The sequence below is a fragment of the Dipteris shenzhenensis genome, chromosome 1 (assembly GCF_047967505.1).
Source record: "Dipteris shenzhenensis isolate YYH24624 ecotype China chromosome 1, Dip_SZ_1.0, whole genome shotgun sequence".
Taxonomy (NCBI): Eukaryota; Viridiplantae; Streptophyta; class Polypodiopsida; order Gleicheniales; family Dipteridaceae; genus Dipteris; species Dipteris shenzhenensis.
Window position 1 is genome coordinate 15,599,221 of NC_141596.1, and position 22,424 is coordinate 15,621,644.

The following is a 22,424-nucleotide window of genomic DNA, read 5'->3' on the forward strand; positions in this document are numbered from 1 at the left end:
TAAGCGTAAAAGAGGAGGAGATATCTATCCCCACTCCATTCTGCCGTGAGCTTTATCAAAGTCTATTAAAAAAAAACAGATATCCTGGTTTGTCTCCTCTGCATGCTCCAATCCTTCCCAAAGAGTTAAGGTGGCCTCCAAGATGTGTCTGCCTTGGATGAAGCCTTTTTGTTCTTCCCTTATCCAGTATTTCATTTTAAATTTGAGTTTGATAGCTTAAGCTTTAGCGAAGATTTTGTAACTAGTATTAAGCATGGTAAGAGGTCTCCAATTCTTGAGCATTTCCTTGGGCCCCCTTTGGGTATCAGTATAATCATCCCTGTGTTTATTCGTGAGTCAAGGAATCCTTTTGCCTTGGATTCTTGCCAAAAGAGGAGGATACACGCGCCCACTATGTCTCAGAATACTTGGTAGAATTCTATTGGAAGTCCGTCTTCACCTAGAGTTTTTCCCCTTGCCATGGCAGTAACTGCACCATTTAATTCTTCTATGGAAAGATCCTTGCCTAGAAAGATGGAATCAAATATTTGGATAGTGCTCCTTCTGGCCAAACGACATTTTTCTCTTGCTCTGAGCTTATCGGTGGAAAGGGTTTTGGGTTCCGCAAGAATCCTCTAGAAGTGCTCTGCCACAATCTGGCCTATCTCTTTCAAATCCTGGATTAGTTGTCCTTCGTGTACTAGTGTATCAATCGATTCTTGAGCCTGCTTTTTCCTAAGGCTTCTATAAATGTCATCATTTTGGCATGTCATTTCTTCCTGCCCACCATTCTCTTGTGAACACTTTGGATTGTGTTGCCTCAGTGTTTGCTTATACCCTGGCTTTGTCTCTGAAAGCTTTGAGTCTTTCTTGTCCCTCAATTTTTGCATCCTCCTCCAGAAGCTTGATTTGGTCTTCAATTTTTGCTTGTCTAGTGGGCTCTAGTGATACCCGCTCACTTCTTGATCGCCTTAGAAAAGTATCTGTTCTTTCTGTGGCCCTAACCCATTTTTTAGTTATAGTGGCTATGCCATCAAAACCTTTTTCTAAGATTCTAACTACCTTCTATTGGACATAGGGAAGACAAAAGAAGAATGGGTTTTCTTTGAACCAATATTTACTTATCTTTCCTTGACTTTTGTCTAGAGTGATTAGGATTGGTTGGCGGTCCGAAAAGGGGAGAGAAGCAAGAGCTAAGCTCTTGGTACACAACGCTGCATCAACGATGTCTCTTGAGCAGTACATCCTATCTATCCTTGCTTTCCTGTGGAGAGAGCGCAATTGATTATTGGTCTAGGTGAAAGAGGTGTCCTCAAAGATGTTAGTGAGCATCGCAGAATCTTTGAGGGCAGTCCAAGAAGAAAGGTCCCTGCCTCTTAAAGTGTTACCTAATCCATTCCACCTATCCCTATAGGATTCTACCATATTGAATTCCCTTAGTAGGATAGCATTGTTTTGTAGTATCTTTTCCTCCCAAAGGAGAGCTCGATCTCTCGTGGTATTAGGGGCATAAATGTAGAATATTTGGCACCAAAGTTGAAGGTGGGAAAAGTCAACTCCAATCTCGACAACCCCAAAAAGGGTAAAGGCCACGTGACTGACCCGACAAGGTGTTAGCTACACCTGACAGCTCCACCTCTCCCTTCTTCATGAGTGGTGCAAAACCACTACGTGCTGTGGTCAAGTTGGTTGAGCTACCACCCTAGCTTATCCCCAGCAACTTTGATCTCTTGAAGTGCTAAAAGTTTAGGTCTCAAACATGATGTTTTTAGCCAACTTTTAAGGATGGTTGGCTTGTGGTCATTTGTCAAGTCCTGCATGTTGATGCTAAAAAAGGAAATTTTTTCTTGCATCATTGTAGAGAGTTTTTGTTTCTCTTCTTATTAAAGCTTACTGGACTGTTCTAAGAAGAAAGAGTGAAGCCACTTGACATCCTCCTTTTCTCCCTTTCAATTGAATTGACTTCCTTACCCCTATCGTTTAACTCAACCGCTTGAGCCTTTGCCTTCCCTAACCTTGTTGCTTTCTACCTTTGACAACTATGAAGGGAGGACCCTCTTTGTTAGCTGACTCGTGCTCTACCTGATCCAATTGTGCTTCTAAGTCTTGAGTGGCGACCACAAATTCCTCCTCACTTGAGTTTCAAGTTTGCCACCTGTAGATATACATTCTCTGGCACCTCAATGTGCTTTGTTCTAGCATGATAGATTGGGTTATTTGCCAAGTGTATATTGCTCATGTTGTCACAATAAATGACAATTGGCCCATCTGTAGACTGATGCATATCATAAAGTAGCTTATGCAACCAAGCTACCTCACATGCAGCCATTGCTGCACCCCTATACTTAGCCTCTGTGCTCGATAAGGGAACTATAAGCTGTTTCTTGCTGCTCCAAGTGACTATAGCACTCCCAAAAGAGAACATATATCCACATGTAGATTGTCTATCAGAAATACTACCAGCCCAATTAGCATCAGTGTATCTATGCAACTGTATCTGAACCCCAATTTCATAAAATAGTCCATACTACAATGTGGACTTCACATACCTCAGTTGTGAAGATAGTGGGAGAGAGGGAAGGAGTCTCACTTGCGGCTTTCTCACATACACAATGGGGGAATACACACAAAGGTGGAGGCTGAAAACAGTTTTCCTCTTCTTAGTTGTGAAAGCCAAAAGAACTCTAGTACAAAGAAATAGAAGAACCCTATATGTGGGTCTCAAACCAAACTCAGCTAACTAAGGTGGCATACTAACTGAGCCATGAACTAGAGTACATAAGGATAGCTATCATCCTGCTATTATTCATGGGCGGTGTACCAACCGCATCTGCAGCTAACATGACATAAATGCACAATGGTCACCCTGGCATATCACAAGTGGAGCTCGATATCTCAACACTCCCCCTCGAGATCAATCCCAATTCTTGCACACCAAGCAGGTCTCTGAACTTGCGTAGCTTCTCTGCACCAAATGCCTTCATGAATATGTCAGCTACCTGATCCTCTGTGCTGACATAAACTAGATCAATAAAACATACTAGAACCTTCTCCTGCAGATAGTGATAATCCACCTCAATGTGCTAGATTGGGTTATTTTCCGAGTATATATTGCTCATGTTGTCACAATAAATGACAATTGGCCCATCTGTAGACTGATGCATATCATAAAGTAGCTTATGCAACCAAGCTACCTCACATACAGCCATTGCTTCACCCGTGTACTCAGCCTCTGTGCTCGAGAAGGCAATTGTAGGTTGTTTCTTGCTGCTCCAAGTGACTGCAACACTCCCAAAAGAGAACATATATCCACTTGTAGATTGTCTATCAAAAATACTACCAACCCAATTAGCATCAGTGTATCCATGCAACTGTATCTGAACCCCAATTTCATAAGATAGTCCATACTGAAATGTGGACTTCACATACCTCAGTTGTGAAGATAGTGGGAGAGAAGGAAGGAGTCTCACTTGCGGCTTTCTCACATACACAATGGGGGAATACACACAAAGGTGGAGGCTGAAAATAGTTTTCCTCTTCTTAGTTGTGAAAGCCAAAAGAACTCTAGTACAAGGAAATAGAAGAACCCTATATGTGGGTCTCCAACCAAACTCAGCTAACTAAGGTGGCATATTAACTGAGCCATGAACTAGAGTACATAAGGATAGCTGTCATTCATCTATTATTCATGGGCGGTGTACCAACCGCATCTATAGGTAACAAGTTGGTGACATAAATGCTCAACGGTCACCTTGGCATATCACGAGTAGAGCTCGATATCTCAACACTCCCCCTCGAGCTCAATCCCGATTCTTGCACACCAAGCAGGTCTCTGAACTTGTGCAGCTTCTCTGCGCCCAATGCCTTCATGAATATGTCAGCTACTCGATCCTCTGTGCTGACATAAACTAGATCAATAAGACCTAGTAAAACCTTCTCCCACACATAGTGATAATGCACCTCAATGTGCTTTGTTCTAGCATGATAGACTGGGTTATTTTCCAAGTGTATACTGCTCATGTTGTCACAATAAATGACAAATGGACCATTTGTAGACTGATGCATATCATAAAGTAGCTTATGCAACCAAGCTACCTCACATGCAACCATTGCTCCACCCCTGTACTCAGCCTTTGTGCTCGATCAGGCAACTGTAGGCATCTCCACCTCCCCCTCCCCCTACCCCTCCATTTCCACCTCCCCCTCCCCTTCCCCCCTCCATTTCCACCTCCCCCTCCCCTTTCCCCCTCCATCCCCACCACCCCCTCCCCCCTCCATCTCCACCTTCCCCTCTCCCTCCCCCCTCCATTTCCACCACCACCACCCCCTCCCCCCTCCATCTCCACCACCCCCTCCCCCCTCCATCTCCACCACCCTCTCTCTCTTTCTCTCTCTCTCTCTCTTACACACTCTCTCTCTTTCTCTTTCTCTCTCTCTCTGTCTGTCTCTCTCTCTTTCTCACTCTCTCTCTCTCTCTCTTTCTCACTCACTTTCTCTCTCTCTCTCTCTCTCTCTCTCTCTCTTTCTCTCTCTCTCTCACACACTCTCTCTTTCTCACTCTCTCTCTTTCTCTCTCACTCTCTCTCTCACTCTTTGTCTCTCTTTCTCTCTCACTCTCTCTCTCACTCTTTCTCTCTCTTTCTTTCTCTCTCTCTCTTACTCTTTCTCTCTCTTACTCTCTCTCTTACTCTTTCTCTCTCTTTCTCTCTCTCTCTCTCTCTCTCTCTCCCTCTCTCTTACTCTCTCTCTCTCTTTCTCTCTCTCACTCTCTCTCTCTTTCTCTCTCATGCTCTCTCTGTGGGGGTTAAAGGTCATTGTGCCTTTACCCCGGTTATGTACAATACTCAAACACATATATAAATGAATGAAAAAGAAGATTAGGGTGGTTCTACACCCACCAAAACTTGTGTGGCTCTCTGTCTCTCTCTCTCTCCTTCTTCCGTTCTTGCTTTCGTTTAGAGAACTATCAACTGGTATCAGAGCCCGGGTGATCTAGCTGAGCATGTGTGAATGCTTAAAGATCAACAGCTCTGTGGGAGGAAGGACAAGCTCTGTGGGAAGCTTTGTGGGTGACTTTACTTGCATCCGAGTGTGTAGAGACCTTGGAGGAACCTTTGGAAAAGTCACTTTGGCTTTGCGAAGTGGTTTTGAGAGCCTGTTAAGAGTTTTCAAAGAAAAAGTCATTTTTTGAGCTTTTCCCTGTTCTGTTCGATGACAGAGACTCCGTATTGACTTGTATGGCAACTATTGCTTGCTTTTGGTGTCCACTTCACTTCAGGAGCTTGGAAACACCTTCATTCTTGAATCCGGATCATTTCATTGGAGTTCTGGCTCTCTATGTCAGTTTCTGCGTTTTTTGCCCGGGTGTTGGAACTCAAGTTTAGAGCAACCATTTGCAGATCTGTCAGTTCCAGTGGACTAAGGAGGTCCTAAAACTTCTATGTTGCTCATCATTCGCACTCCGGTGGAGTTTACAAACAGCTTTGTTTCCAAAAACGTTTTTCAATCCGTGTGTTGGACCCAGTGATTGAGACCACGGTTTCTAAAACCGTCTGTTCCATTGCGTTCCGAACACCCAAAAACCCCTACCCGTCAGTTCTTGCGTGATTCGGTGGAGGATTTTCAGAGTTATAGATCTCTGTGTATTCGATTTCATCTCTCTGTTATGCATTTTTCATTCTAAGGTTTTGAAACCTTAGATTTATGCCACATGGCAGTGGATAAGTATTGACTCCTATTTCTCACTCATCGGTTGGGATTTTGGAGTTCTGGCAGAAGAGAGATATTTGCAAATTTTCTTGCTGAGTCCGATTATGCAATGGCGCCCATGTTTTTGAGGCATCTCAGGTTTTATTTTCAGTAGCGGTCATTACCGTGGGACTATGATTTTTTTATGCAGATCACTCTGGTTGCAGTTTGAGTAGTGTGCGCTCATTCGTGGTATGCATTGGGTTGCAGTGGATGATTTATAGGCCATTTAGATGCATTACGGTCCTTATTGGATGCACTGATAGACCCAAATTGCCTTATGGGATGCTATTTTTTTATGGACGCTTTGCACATGGATGCTATTTTATGCTGAGGGACAGCCTTGACACATTGCAGGTGATGCACTAATAGTGCTATGCTCTCTTGGATGAGATATTATTGATGCATATGCCAGTGGACGGTGTTTATGCTTGAGTCATTTGGCACTTATTGGCATTTTCTTTTGGGCCAAATTTGCTCATATGGATGCATAGTATATGCACAGGAGTCAGATGCATCTTTTGATGCTTTGAGCTTTGAGTTTTGGTGATATTTCACTCTATTGTGGCATATACATTTGGGTGCACCTGGTATTTGGTGTGATTCTCTCTTGCAGGCACTAGCATTTGGGATTTCGCTTTATTTGCATCATGGCATCCTCTTCCATGTCTGAAAAGGAGTTTTTCAGCATTAAAAAGTTTGATGGGACAAACTTTTCTTTGTGGAAAGAACAAATAAGGGATGTGCTTATTCAAAAGAAGCAGATTAAACCCTTGGCAGGGATTGAGGCTAAGCTTGCAAATATGTCTGAGAATGATTGGAATGAGTTGGATGCATTAGCAAAGTCTACTATTAGACTTCATCTTGCAGAGTCAGTTTATTTCACAGTAGTAAATGAGCAGACTACGGAAGACTTGTGGAAGAAACTGTGCGACACTTATGAGAAGGAAACTGCCTCTAATAAAGTTTACCTCATGACGAGGTTGTTTGAGCTGCAAATGAAGGAAGGGGTCTCCATTGCTTCTCACTTGAATGAATTCAATATTATTTTCAGCCAGCTTCAGGCTCAGAAAATGAATTTTGATGTGGAGACTAAGGCAATATTTCTCTTATGTTCATTGCCATCCTCATGGGATACCTTCCGTACAGCTGTCAGTAACTTTGCACCTGGTGGAGTACTGAAATTTGATGATGTTGTGGGTAGCTTATTGTCCGAGGAGATTAGACGAAAGTCTATGGATGGCAACAAGCAGGATGCAGCCTTAAATGTGCAAAGGGGCAGATCACAGTTCAGGGGGAAGTCCCAAGAAAGAGGGAAGTCTCGTAGCAAATCCAGGGCATGGAACATTAAGTGTTACCATTGTGGCAAGAAGGGCCATACGAAAAAGGATTGCTACAAGCTAAAAAGAGAGCAAAAGGATAAGAAAAAGAATGCAAATTGGGGTGCAAATCAAAAGGAAGAGAGTCCAAGGGAGGACAAAGGAAAAGTAAAGATCGAGGAGATCAATGCAGTCACATATGATAGTGACAATGATGTTCTCTTCATGTCTAGTTTATCTGCAGAGTTGCTTACCACTTCAGATGATGCATATTCCTAGGATTGGATTTTGGATTCTGGTACTTCATTCCATGTTACTCCCCATAGGGAATGGTTCTCCACTTATGACAGTGGAAAGACAGGTTGTGTGCATCTTGGAAATGACTATGCATGTGACATAGTGGGAGTAGGTGACATAAAGTTTTCTTTTGCAAATGGGCCTGCATTTGTTTTGAAACATGTGAGACATGTGCCTAAGCTGACCAAGAGTCTTATTTCAGTGGGTCAGCTAGATGATGTTGGTTTTCACACCACTTTTGGCTTTCAGAGTTGGAAAATTCAGAAGGGCTCTATGCTTTTGGCCAGGGGTGCCAAGTGTGGGACTTTGTATCCCTTACATGTATCAGGGGTATTTGATCATGTTGTTGCAATAACCGAGCAGCCAAGCACTTCTTTGTGGCATTGCAGGTTGGGGCACATGAGCCAGAATGGAATGAAACTCTTATGCCGTTTGGGTTATGTACCGCATTTGAGTTTCTTTGATTTTGAATTTTGTGAGCATTGTCTCTATGGGAAGCAGACTAAATCAGCCCATAAAAGAAGGGGAAAGAAAGAGTTTGAAAAGCTTGATTTGGTGCATTCAGACGTATGTGGTCCCATGCCTACATGGTCATTAGGCGGGGTTGAATACTATGTGACATTCATTGATGATGCAACTAGGAAAGTGTGGGCTTATGCTATAGCTCGGAAGAGTGATGTGTTCCAGGTATTTCAGAAATGGCTGGCCTTGGTTGAGAATCAGTCAGGTAGAATGCTTAAATGCCTACGGACTGACAATGGTGGAGAGTATCTCTCTCATGACTTTCAGCATTTCTGTGATACACGTGGGATTAAGAGAGAGCTCACATCCCCTCGTACTCCAGAGCAAAATCCAGTTGCAGAAAAGATGAACCGTACCATTCAAAAAAGGTTGCAATGCATGCTTTCCAATGCAAGTATTTCTGGTGGTTTTTGGGCTAAGGCAATGAAGACTGCAGTGCATGTGATCAATAGATCACCTAGTAAGAGTTTGGATGGTGGTATTATTGAAGAGGCATGGAGTGGCAAGAAGCCCTCTTACTCTCATTTGCGTATATTTGGGTGTGAGGCATATGCACATGTGCCAAAGGAGCTTCGAAAGAAGCTAGATCCTAAGTCTAGGAAATGCATCTTTCTGGGTTATGGTGAAAGTGGAGAGATGGGCTATCGTCTCTGGGATCCAGAAGCAAAGAAGATCATACGCAGCCATGATGTGGTCTTCAATGAGAAGAAGATGCATAAGGCACCCATGAGGGATGTGGAAATGAGGAGAATCACTTTCCAAGATGTGAATCCACCTACATATGTTGATAGACAGCAAGCTGTCCATGCACCAAATGTGCAAGAAATGGTACCACCAAGTACTCCCACAGGTATACAAACAAGGGTAGATGATGGATCATCTATTGGTGGAAATGATGAGCCAAATGTGGCTGATATGCAAGTGGGACAGCAAGCTGAAATGCCCTTGAGAAGATCATCTAGAGTATCTAGACCGCCTGATAGGTTTGTTCCAGGGGTAGACTATGTGATGCTTACTAATTGCGGGGAGCCTTCTTGCTACAGAGAGGCTATGATGTGCGAGGATCAATGCAAGTGGGAGTATGCTATGCAATCAGAGATGAGTTCACTTATGAATAATAAGACTTGGAACTTGGTTTCTTTGCCACATGGAAAGAAAGCATTGCCATGTAAATGGGTCTACAAGATGAAGGTCACAGGTGATGATGTGCCTAGGTACAAGGCCCGTTTGGTTGCTAAAGGGTTCAAGCAAGAGAAGGGTGTGGACTTTGATGAGATATTCTCTCCGGTTGTGAAGATGACCACACTTGGATGCATGCTTGGACTAGTGGCATCAGAGGATATGGAGCTTATGCAGATGGATGTCAAGACAGCTTTCTTGCATGCGGATCTGCATGAGGAAATTTATATGTTTCAGCCGGAAGGATTTAGTTTGCAAGCTGAAGAAGAGCCTCTATAGTCTTAAGCAAGCGCCTAGAGAATGGTATCAAAAGTTTGATGCTTTCATTCGGTCCCAGGGTTTTAGAAGGAGTGAAATTGATCACTGCCTCTACACTAAAAGGACTAAGGATAATAGCCTGATAATCTTGGCACTATATGTGGATGATATGCTATTGGCTAGCAAGAATACTTATGAGCTAGATGCATTAAAGGCCAAGTTGCATAAGGCCTTTGATATGAAGGATTTGGGACTTGCAGGTCATATTCTTGGTATGCGCATCACGCGTGATCGGAGTAGGAAACTCCTTTGGCTTTCACTAAAAGAGTATGTTACAAAAGTATTGCAGCGTTTCAATATGGAGGGGGGGAAGGCAGTGAGTACTCCATTGCCTCCGTATGTGAAACTGAGTCATACAGATAGTCCCAAATCAGATGCGGAAAGGGCCATGATGGCCAAGGTTCCTTATGCATCAGTAGTTGGGAGTCTTATGTATGCTATGATAGCTACTAGACCAGACATTGCATTTGCAGTGGGAGTTGTTAGCCGGTATATGGCTAATCTAGGAAAGAGGCATTGGGAGGCAGTTAAGTGCATCATGAGGTACATGAAGGGTACCAAGGAGATGTGCATTTGCTTTGGTAAAGGAGACATGCGTGTACTTGGGTACACAGATTCAAACTATGCAGGGGCATGTGGATAGTAGGAGATCCACTTCTGGTTATGTGTTCACCTTTGCAGGTGGTGCAGTGTCATGGATGTCTCGTGCACAGAAGTGCATGGTTTTGTCTACCACAGAGGCTGAGTATGTTGCAGCCACAGAGGGTTGTAAGGAGGCTATATGGCTTGATCTACTAGTGGGAGATTTGGGGATTCATACAGGTGTACTGACATTGCATAGTGATTCCATGAGTGCTATTCAGCTAGCACGGAATCCGGTCTTTCATTAAAGACCAAACACATTGAGGTCAGGTACCATTTCATCAGGGAGGTACTTGAGGACAAGTGCATAGTGCTTGTCAAGGTTCATATAGATGATAACCCTACAGATATGCTGACGAAGAGTCTACCTAGTCAGCGGTTTGGGTATTGTCATGTATTGATGGGCATTGGATAGTAAGCTCACTGGTTGTTCTCCCTTAAAGGCACATTGTCCTTTAAGTGGGAGGTTGTGGGGGTTAAAGGTCATTGTGCCTTTACCACGGTTATGTACAATACTCAAACACATATATAAATGAATGAAAAAGAAGATTACGGTGGTTTTGCACCCACCAAGACTTGTGTGGCTCTCTGTCTCTCTCTCTCTCCTTCTTCCGTTCTTGCTTCCATTGAGAGAACTCTCACTCTCTTTTCTCTCTCTCTCTTCTCTCTCCCTCACTCTCTCTCTCTTTTCTCTCTCTCCACTCTCTCTCTCTCTCTCTCTCTCTCTCTCTCCCTCCCCCTCCCCCCCTCTCTCTCTCTCTTCCCCTTACTCCCCTTCTCTCTACCACCCTCCCCCTTGCTCTACCATCTTCCTCTCTCTTCTCTCTTCCCCCCCTCTCTCTACCACCCCCTCTCTGCTCTCCCCCCTCCCCCCACCCCCTCCCCTCCTGCTTCGGTGCCTTGTAGTGGCAGCCACCCTACCCCGGCCCCCATCCCCGCCCGTGGCAGAGCACCAGTGGCGCCCACCGCCCCGCCCACAGCTTACAACTTTGTGGTACAACTTTGTGTTACAACTTTGTGATACAACTTTGTGTTACAACTTTGTGTTACAACTTCGTGTTACAACTTTGTGATACAAATTTGTGTTACAACTTGGTGATACAACTTTGTGTTACAACTTCTACATACGACTTCAACTTTGTGTTACAACTTTGTAATACGATTTTGTGTTACAACTTTGTGTTACAATTCCTACATGCAGAGAGAGAAGCTCTCCAACTTGTATAAATACCCCATCATGAAATGAAGCCCACACTCTTTAGGGCATTGTGTTGAGTCTACTTTGGTATTCCAAGCATTTGTTTCAAGTGTCCATGCTTCCTTGCACTCCACATCCAAAAGCATGTCCTACCCTTGCAACTCCTCCTCCCCTCTCCTCCAACCTCGCAACCCATCCTCTCCCTCTCCTCCTCCCTCCTCCTCCTTCCTCCTCCTCCTCCCTCCTCCCTCCTCCCTCCTCCTCCTCCTCTCTTCTCCTCCTCCTCCTCTCTCCTCCTCCTCCTCCTCTCTCCTCCTCCTCCCTCCTCCTCCTCCCTCCTCTCTCTTCTTTCCCCCATGCTCTTACACCTTCTTCCTCTCCCACTCCTATGCTCCCCCTAACCCTTTCTTTCTCAACCCTTAAAACTCCATGATCTATGAGGGAGATGAGTTCTCCACCATGTACTCTACCCTAAACCCTGGAACCTCCTTCTAAACCTTGGAACTCCTTCTAAACCCTAGAACCTCCTTCTAACCCTAGAACCTCCTTCTGATTCCTTCTAACTCTGGACTCCTTCTGAACCCTGGAACCTCCTTCTGAACCCTGGAACCTCCTTCTAACCTTGGAACCTTCTTCTAACCCTTAAACTCCTCCTAAACCCTACAACCCCCAGTGAAGGCGAAAGTCTTCATTACCTCAATCATGATGATACATGTTCCTTTTACACATGCATGCACTATGTTTGCTCACCACACTTAAGCTTACATCTCTCATTGGAACATGACTCGAGGTCCTAAGCTACACGTATACTACCAATGACAACCCCAATATATCTATAGCTGACAAAAAGCCTCAGAACCTTACAAACATAGAATACCCAGCTCTTCCTATGAAAGCAGTAGGAAAGAGCCGACACATTTTGGCAACATTGGTTTCTAGTTATACGACAATAACACCTCCAGTTACTATCAAGCCCTCAAAGACCCCAAAGTGGCTCCCTACATCTAGGCCAGGGATGATTTTTTCATGTTAGTTTCATTAAAGAGCAAAAATTTAATATTGGTGTCGAAAGTTTGTATGTCCTTATAAAAAAATATTTGAAACATTAACCACGATTTGAAACTTTTATGTGAAAAGTTTTGAAGTTTTGCCAGGATTACTTCAAAATTCAAAAGAAAATATACAAAAGTATGCTATATTCTATCAATATTGTGAAACTAAAAAATCTAGCTTGATAAAATTTTGCCAAGATTTTATATTAATATATAAACATAACTTTGATAAAAACATCCATGATCCCCAGGCCATGGTTGTAGGCCCAGTTGCTAATCTAAAGATGGTAGCCAAGTTCATGCCCAACTTCAATGAGGCCAGCAACACGATGTCCTACAAAGATGAAGTTGGCAACGTGCGATAGTATTGGTTCACAATAAATACCATTCGCTTGGCCTTTGGTCTCCCAATTCTCACCATACCCTTTGTGCAGCTACGCCAAATGGAGAAACAATTAATGGGGCTAGTAAAGTACTCCACCAAGAAGAATAGGGGTGGCATACCAATTGTGGAGATCCATAACCCCACCATTGTCACGAAGGTTGGTAGGGTGGAAAATCTCCTAATATGTTGTCCTGACTATTCCATCCCAACTCCCCAACTTGGTAAAATATTTCTACAAGGAGCTCTCTACTTTATATGCCCATACCTAGTATAAAGTTGGCAACCCGATGATTTTTATGCTGATCATGGTGCACCTATATGAGACCCCACTGGTGATAGACACCTACAACATTACAGTAGCAAAGGATAGCTCCCTCCTATCAATTCTGGCATTGAAATAGACTACCCAAGGAAGTTGACCCCTTCTTTGAAGAAAAAGATGAGTCTACCCACCCCCACCTCAAGAAACCCAATCCATGAATCGATGCCAAGCTACAAGCGGCCAATGAAGAGCCTTGAAAGGTACTAGAAGAGGCCAGACAATAGAAAGAAAGGGAACATGCATAGGTTGACACTAATGAAAATATGAGGAGGCCACCTCCTACAAATTCCTCTCATTGACCTCTCCCACGACCTCCAAATCCCTAGCTCCCCCATCCATCCATGACGTGCAGGCCAAGGAAGTGAAGGTTGGGCCATTAATGTCTCCACAAAAGAAGAACTCCACACTGCCATGGCTGGGGCATAGGTGAAGCAACATAAAATATCGGAGGCCCAATATCAGCAACAATGGCAATGGCCACTAAGAGGAGATAGGTGGGTGGCTCGCTTGCTCATTGCACCAAGAGGAGATAGGTGGGTGGCTCAGAGGGAGTCCCTTGCTCATTGCACCTCTGCTGCCTACTTTCCTCCCAAATAGTATTACCCTCCTCATGGAAACAAATAGAGATGCCTCAAAAATGGAAAAGCATTTTATGGATGTCTTGGTCTCTATGGGCTAAATGGTGAGAACCATCTTCACTAAGATGTAGCAGTATGCCAAGCAACAATCCTTCAATGTTCACGTGGCTCATCTTCAAAAGAACAAAAAACAAGAGATGCTAGACAAAGAATGATAGGAAAAGTGCAAAATGGTTGAGGCTACAAGACTAGAGGCACTGGAGCAAACCTAAGCACTTAAAGCCAAACTGCAAGAGATGGAGCTTGCCCTTGCAAACAAGGGAGAGTCCTTGGCCACACAACATGAGGCACATCAATGCCAAGCCATTGAGGATTGGGAGTAGTACGAGGTGCTCTAAACTTGAAATCTGGATACAAAGAATCAATAGTTATAGTAGGCTTTCCAGATCGATCAACTCCTCTTCAAATAGAAGAATGAATAATAGTTCGTAATATCATCCTATTAGTATAGTAGTTCTTTTTAATAGGGTAGTGGAAGCCATACAAAACATGCTCCAAGATGGCTTTAGCCAATTTGATGATTTGCATCTGACTTACCCAACTAATCTCAAGAATTAGGCACTAAAGCAGCATTGGCAATTTTTTATTCTACATGGCCTACCCCCAACAAGGCTGCACACCAGCTACTTGTGCAACTCCTACTACTAACACTGCCTCTAGACCCACTTTAGAACCATTCACTTCATAGCACACCACCACCACACACACACTCACAAAGCATGACACTACAAGAGTTGGATGGTCCAAAAGATCTATGCACATTGTCATGGTACTAGACCTTAAAGCCAATGCTCTCTGTAGAAGTTGAGGGTCCCAATGATGAAGAAGATATCAAGGAGGTGAACAAGAACCCAATAGAAGAAGAGGACACCTTACGAAACTACCACTCGACCATAAAATTTGGTACTAGTGTCCTTTAAGGTGTTCAAAGATGTCTTCAACATCAACTAGTGGCAGGGAAAGTTAAAAAGTTTCCAACCCAAGTAAAAGGATTTAATGGAATTTCGTGCCCTCATCAAACTCCTACAAAAATATTTTGCAAATTATGCAATGACAACCCTTGGTACACACACAGTAGCTAAATCCTCCCAGATATTAACAAGGTGCCAACTATTCATAGTAGTGATGCAAGGCTCCAACCTAAATGGAGGGTCCCATTTTTGAAGCACAAGGCATTTTTGTGGACGTACTACTTGGCCTTGCAAGACCAAAGAGTCCTAAGACATGTACGATGCACACTTTTGGTTGCCTCCATCCATTTTGCCACATCTCCCAAGACTCTTGACTACCAAAGGATAATGAAGAACACCGTCATGTCTGACACTATGCATTGCATCAATCAATGGATGGATCACAAAGCGGAAGGGGGGCATGTTAACTACCAAGGTTAATAGTGATATGTTTCCAAAGATAGCACAAAGAATAGGGAGAGGATGAAAGGAAGATAATAGAAATCTACCTTGGAGCCATATGGGCCCAAGTGCCTTGTAAAAACAAGAAAGAAAGAGAGGTAACATAGAATAGGGTTGGCCCTCCCTTCAAAAGTTAGAATGCATAAAAGGCCAAAGGTTTGACTTTGATCTTCTTTGTTCTATGCACACATTTGGAAATATAGGCTCTCTTTCTATTCCATGAGTTGTCTTGAGAATTCTCTTGTTTCCTATCATAGTGCCTTTGGGATTGCTACTCCCTCTCCCCCCACTTCATTCCACTCTCCCATTCCCTTTTTGCTTCTCTTCTTCCTTCTCCCCTCCCCCTCTTTCTCTCTTGGAGTCACACCATAACAATACAGAAGCTGCTTGCGTGACACAAGTGGAACCACAGGTGCTAAGTGCTAAAATCTTATTTTCATTGATGACCTAATAGAAAGCAAATATTTCTTCGCTCTCTTAGATAACCTTTTGTCCAAGTGATTTTCCCAATGAACTTTATGGTCTGTTGAACGTATATAATTAATACTGCAAAGGCATGTATATTGGACTTCGTTACTCTTAACGAAAAGATTGACACTCTACTTGACATTGATTAAATAAGATCTCCATCCCTAAAGATTGACTATGCTTACAACAATGATCCTGCACTCTTGGCTTCATTTCGGGGCTGTCACGGGATCTGCAGATAGTGTTGGCCACACTGGATTGGACATAGAGAACATGTGGTAGTCACGGCGCAAGTAGTGTGAGTGAGGGAATCACTGCACAGGAGAACATCCAAGAATTGCAAATACGGGAAGAGCAAATCTAAGAAGAAAATGTCCAAATCCAAGAAGTTGGATAACAATGAGGAGGATTCGGATGCAACCAATTCGGACGGGAGGACTGAAGGTACCAATTTGGAGGATTCTGACTCAGAAGCAGAGATGAAGACCCACAGAACCGCTAAGGGAGGTAAGGGCATGCCAGTGGCTTCTAGAGAAGGATCTATACCTAAAGGCGATATGGTGTACTCACTGCCACATTCCTGGTCACTCCACAGTTGAGTGTGCTCTTAACAAGAATTGGTGCACAATTTGCTTGATTAATACACACAACATGGTGGCATGCCATTACAATGGGCATGGCCATAGAGCAGTTGGTTAGTAGCAGTAAGATGCGACTGCATCTTTTGTGCAAGAAGAGCCATAACAACAAGTGTTCCAACCACAGCAATAGACGTTCCAACGAGGTGGTGGCGATGATGGCCATGGACGCGGGACGTGGAGGCGGGGGTCATTGTGAGAATCATACGAAGACTTGTCTGTTTTGTTTGGGTAAAGGTTATTGGTGAAACGAATGCAGAATGGGATCAGTAATGTGCAGAGTGGCAAAAGTTGGCCGGGAAAATGCCTAGCATTTCGATGGTACACATCGTTGCTGATGATCTACTGGTGTGCCTGGAGATTAGCATAATCACCCATGCTAGTACTAAGCTACGAGGACCGAGTCCTAAGGACAGCAACAAGATGTTGGATTGGTTAGCTCAGGAACATGTGCACCGCCAAGTCTGTGAGTTGGTGGCAAAGGAGCAACCATTGATGTCTCTGCCAAAATCCACAATGACACCTAGTGAAGGGAGAAAGGTGTAGTTTGCGAAACCAGTTGTTCAATCAAAGGTGAAGACTCAAGTAAAATTCAAATTACACTTACCCAGGAAATGGTTCGACGACGGTCAAAGCAACTCCGTTGTTGGTCTGATAACCAAGCCAAGATGCGGGTGAATTCTCTGCAAAGGGAGTCGGGGTTGGAGTGCATTTTGGAGGCTCCTATCCAAATTTCATCGGGTTGTTTATTTAATGTGGTTCCAGGATTCCATCGACAATTGTTGCACTCCCTGCACACAGAGTTGGAACCAGAAGAGGTGGAGCTATGTCAAGCTGATTCATGCCCAGTTCTGATAGTTCCTTTGATTGACATGATAATTTCGGTGATTTCCACAAAGGCACAAAGTCGAACTTTTGCTCCAGGTGCTGGTTGATGGCAATTCGGGGGTAATATTATCACTTTGAAGACCTACCAAGAAATGGGCTGGATGTCTTTGAAGACCTGCCAAGAAATGGGCTGGATATCTTGGGAGCCGGCACCCTTCTTAGTCCACATGGATGATCAATGCTAGGTTCGACCACTCGAAATCTTGCAAGTTGTTGTTCTGGAGGTGGCGGGCATATCATTCGTAGTGTCTTTTGTGGTGCTCAACATGGAAGCCACAACACCATAGTATAGTGTACTTTTGGGTAGGCCTTGGTTGCAGTAAGAGAAAGTCAAGAAAAATTGAGACCAAAACGTCATTTCATTGCAAAGAGGAAAGAAGAAAGTTCGGATCACAATGGGAGTGGCGGCATCATTGGTGGATGCGGTCCAACCTGTGTTGGCAGAGACAGTGAATATGGCAGACGGTTTGGAGGATGATGAGGAGGAAGCCTTTCTTAAGGCAAATCTGGTTCCTATCTTCACCATTGATGTGGAAGGCATTACTGACAGCTACATGCATCACAATGGTTTGGCAAAAGCAGTCAGCCCTATGTCCCAGAGGGGGAGTTCGAACCCCAACAAGTTGCAGTAGAATTGGATATATGGGATCTCCTGCAACAGGAGAGAAAATTTGAAGAACGAATGAGTAGAGTCATGTGCGTTCAAGAGCATGCTCTCGATACGGTTTTTCTCGGAGCGGATGGCACATCTAAACTAGTCACAGTCAGCACTCTGTTGACAACTGAATTTCATAGCGAATTGATTGTCTTGTTGCGAGAATTTCCCGATGTGTTCGCCTATGATTATGCGGATATGAAGGGTCTAGATCCTAAGTTTTACCAACACCATGTTATAACCTCAAGCCCGATGTCATTCCAATGAAGATACATAGGTATTGTATGAATCCGCATGTGGCCAAGCAAGTGCATGAAGAATTGGAGCACTTGTTGTGGATGGGATTCATCGCACCAATTGATAATCTAGAGTGGATTTCCCCGTTTGTCATTGTGCAAAAGAAAAACAAGAAATTGTGGATTTGTGTCAACTACTGCAAGCTGAATGTGGCCACAGTTCTTGATCCATTTCCCTTGCCATATATGGATTCACTGCTCAATGAAGTGGCAGGGCATGAGGTGCACTCCTTCTTGGATGGATATAGCGGGTACAACCAAATCCGAATGGCTTCGAAAGACAAGCCCAAAATAGCATTTATCACATCTTGATGGGGTCTATGTCTGCATAGTTATGTGGTTTGGATTGTGGAATGCTCCCTCAACCTTTCAAAGGGCAATACAAGATCTTCGGGTCCTACTTGACAGACTTCATGAGGATTTTCCCAGATGATCTTAGTGTGTTTGGAACTTTCGATGAGCACCTGGAGAACTTGCAAAAATGTTTCCAACGATGCAAGGAATTCTCCTTCAGCCTGAACCCAATGAAACGTGCATTCAGAGTCTGTAGCAGCTAACTACTAGGGCATGTGATCTCAGCAAAAGGAATTGCAGTGGATCTGAATAAAGTGGTAGTAATTATGCAAGCCCCAGCACCAACGATGCCTAAGGAATGCTTGCGATTTTCGGGCCAAATTTGATGGCATGGCAGACATCTACAGTTATTGGCTCACATGGCAATTTCATTGAATGCATTGGCTCATGTGGAATCGAAGGCATTTGTGTGGACTACAAAGTGCGACCAAGCATACCGGTAGCTGAAAATTCAGCTTTCTAGAGCATCGATGCTACTGTCTCTGGATTGGGAGAAGAATTTTCATGTGTTTGTGGATGCCTCGGATCACGAGCCATTGGGATCATCTTGATGCAGGAAGATGCAAATAAGTGGTATCGCCGAGTCTACTATGTGAGCCGATGGCTCTCGACGACTGAAAAGAATTATTCCATCATAGAGCAAGAAGGACTGGGCATGATCTATTCTATCAAGAAATTTTGGCATTATTTGTTGGGCCGATCATTTATCTTCCATGTTGATCATTCCACATTATTATATTTGGTGAAGCAGCAAAGTCTTAAAGGTTGATTAGCACAATGGGTGTTGCTCTTGTAGCAATATGTCTTTGATGTCATTCATCGCTCGGGCTCGCAGCACATGGTTGCAAATTACCTTTCCCGACTGGAGTCTAGGAAGCTACCAACGAGAGTGGAGGATGAATTCCCTGATGCAAAGCTTGTAATGATTTTTCAAGCAAATCGAGAGCAAATCCAATCACGGCAAAGGCTGAAGTCGTCCCAAAAGGACCATGGTCATGCTATGATGAGATGCTCTAGCATTTCTCTCTATACTGGCATCATGCCCAAATACATAAATTGGGATCAGAGGAAACACTTGGCATTGTGGAGCCGTTCCTTTGAAGTAGTCCTAGGATAGTTGTACCAACATCTAATGGAGGTGCTGTTGCAGTGTGTTCCACCTCATGAGCAGGAAGTAGTGTTCGTGGAAGCCCATTGTGGGGTTTCAAGTGGCCATTTTGGAGGTGAAGTCATTGTAAAGAAAGTTCTGCAGGCAGGGTTATGGGGGCCAACCATACAGAAGGATGCTCGATGGTTTGCAAAAAGTTGCGACCTTTGCCAACGGTTTGTTGAGATATCGAGCTCCACTCGCGATATGCCAGGGTGACTGTTGTGCATTTATGTCACCGACTTGTTAGCTGGAGATGCGGTTGGTACACTGCCCACGAATAATAGCTGGGAGACAGCTATCCTTATCTACACTAGTTCGTGGCTCAGTTAGTATGCCACCTTAGTTAGTTGAGTTTGGTTTTGAGACCCACATATAGGGTTCTTCTATTTTCTTTGTACGAGAGTTCTTTTGGCTTTCACAACTAAGAAGAGGAAAACTGTTTTCAGCCTCCACCTTTGTGTGTATTCCCCCATTGTGATTGTGAGAAAGCCTCAAGTGAGACTCCTTCCCTCTGTCCCGCAATCTTCACATGGTTTCAGAGCCTTGGTCGTGGTAAGGAGCTCAAGAAAGCAAGCCAAGTTCGTGGTGTCCTGGTAAGAGGACCAATGTTGCTTTCCTATTTCGAGTTTGGGAGCAAATCTCTGCAGGTAGCACAGCCAGAAGTGCAGGAGTGCACTGTTTCAGATTGAGACGCCCTTCGTGGTGTGGCGAGAGCACAGTATATGCTGCGGGTAAGGGCGAAGCCCTTAGTGACTTTATTTTTCTGATTTGAGGCCGTTTTAAAGGCGGAAGTTCTTCGTAGGCACTCAGAAAAAGGCCCTGTTTTTGCTGTGCGACCACTACGCGGCTAGTCGGTGGAAACGTGCCACAGAAATTGCATCGTATGCTTGTGTGTAGAGATATTGGGAGTTACAGATTCATGCCTGTTGCCTGTTGATGCAAAATCGTCACTAGGAAGTGACTGTGTGGTGAAATACCACTTTCGTCAGTTTTGCAGATCTGCCCGTGTGAGGCAAAAAGCTGTGTTTTTTGCAGTGACAAAATATTTTGCAGTGTTCTGTAATGGCATCTGATTCTCTTTCACAGATTGTCACTGAAAAGCTTGACAAGAACAACTTCCAGGCATGGAAGTTTAGAATGACGAATTTCTTGATGGGAAAAGGCTATTGGGAATTCATTACAGGAAATGAAGAAGAACCTGTTCTTCCTAATGTTCCTAGTCAACAGGAAATGCAGGCATTCAAAGGATGGCATGAGAGAGCCAGGAAAGTTATGTACTGGCTGTCTATCAGTATTTCGGACTCCATGATTGTGCATATTCAGGATGCAAATACGCCAAAGGAGGCATGGGATACTTTGGCAAAAATGTATAGCACAAATACGCAAGCCAGGAAAATGCAACTCAAACAGGAGTTGCACAATGTGCAGAGAGAAAATTTGAGCATAAATGACTACCACATGAAAGTGAAGAAAATTGCAGATGCACTTGCTTCCATTGGGTCGCCAGTGGATGATGATGATTTGGTTTCTGTGACCTTGAATGGTCTACGAAAGGATTATGCATAGTTCCGAACATCCATTGCCGTCCGTGAAAACTTTCCTGATTTTGAGGAGTTGATTGCTCTTCTAATTTCTGAAGAGCAGAGAAATGGGGGTGCATCTTCTTCAGCAGGAACTTCAAAAGAAACTGTCTTCTACTCAAATGCTGGCAGAGGTAGAGGCAGAGGTAGAGGAGGCCGATCTGCAGGCCGTGGTAGAAATCAAAATATGCAGCAAACGCAAGAAAACCAGTCCTATGCAGGAGGACGTGGTAACTCTAGAGGCAGGGGGAGCCAAAGAGGCCGTGGTGGATGGCAGAGAAGCCAAAATGCAAACAGCAATGTTGAATGCTACTATTGTGGCAAAATGGGTCATATGGCTAAGGACTGCTACAAAAAGCAGAATGACATTATGAATGGAAAATTGCAGCAAGGCAATTATGCATCTTCTAGCAGGCAGGGTGAGCATCTATTTATGGTGCAGCATATGACCAATTCTGTGACAAGTGCAGAAGAACAAAATGATGTGTGGTATGTTGACTCAGGTGCATCAAACCACATGACAGGTCATGCAGAATGGATGCAAGATGCAAGGAAGATGGAAAAGCCAGGATTTGTGGAGACTGGTGATGATACTGCACATCCTATTGTGCAGATTGGCAAAATTCCTTTGTCTATGCAGGATGGGAAAAAGAAATACTTGTCTGATGTATTTCATGTCCCGAACATCACCAAGAACCTGGTTTCTGTTGGTCAGATGGTTGAGCAGGGCTTGCAGGTCAGATTTAATCCTCATGGATGCTTTGTTGAGGATATGAAAAATAATGGTCGCTTGATAGCAAAAGGAAAGAAGAAGGGCAGGATGTTTACGTTGGATGCAGACATGCCTGAATTGAGTGCAGCAATGTTTGCACATGGGACCGGTGTAGTTGCAGATATTGATATCTGGCACAAATGCATTGGTCATGTTAATATACAGCGACTTAAATTAATGCAAGCCCAAAATATTGTTGCACGATTGCCAAAATTCAAGGTTGCAGAAATGCACAAGATTTGTGAAGCCTGTCAATTTGGGAAACAGGCAAGGAAACCTTTTCCTAGGCATGTTCAAGAGAGTAAAAAACCATTGGAATTAATCCACTCTGATGTGTGGACTACAAAAGCTGCATCTATTGGAGGCTGTCACTATTTTGTCACATTTATTGATGACTTCAGCAGAAAACTGTGGGTGTATTTTATGAAAAAGAAAAGTGAAGTGTTTGGGCACTTCAAAGCTTTCAAAGCTATGGTTGAAAAAGAAACAGGCCTGCAAATAAAATGCCTAAGGTCAGATGGAGGGGGAGAGTACCTCTCAAATGAGTTTGCAAGGTTCTTGCAGGAGCATGGTATAAAGCAGCAATATTCATGCAGTCATACCCCACAGCAA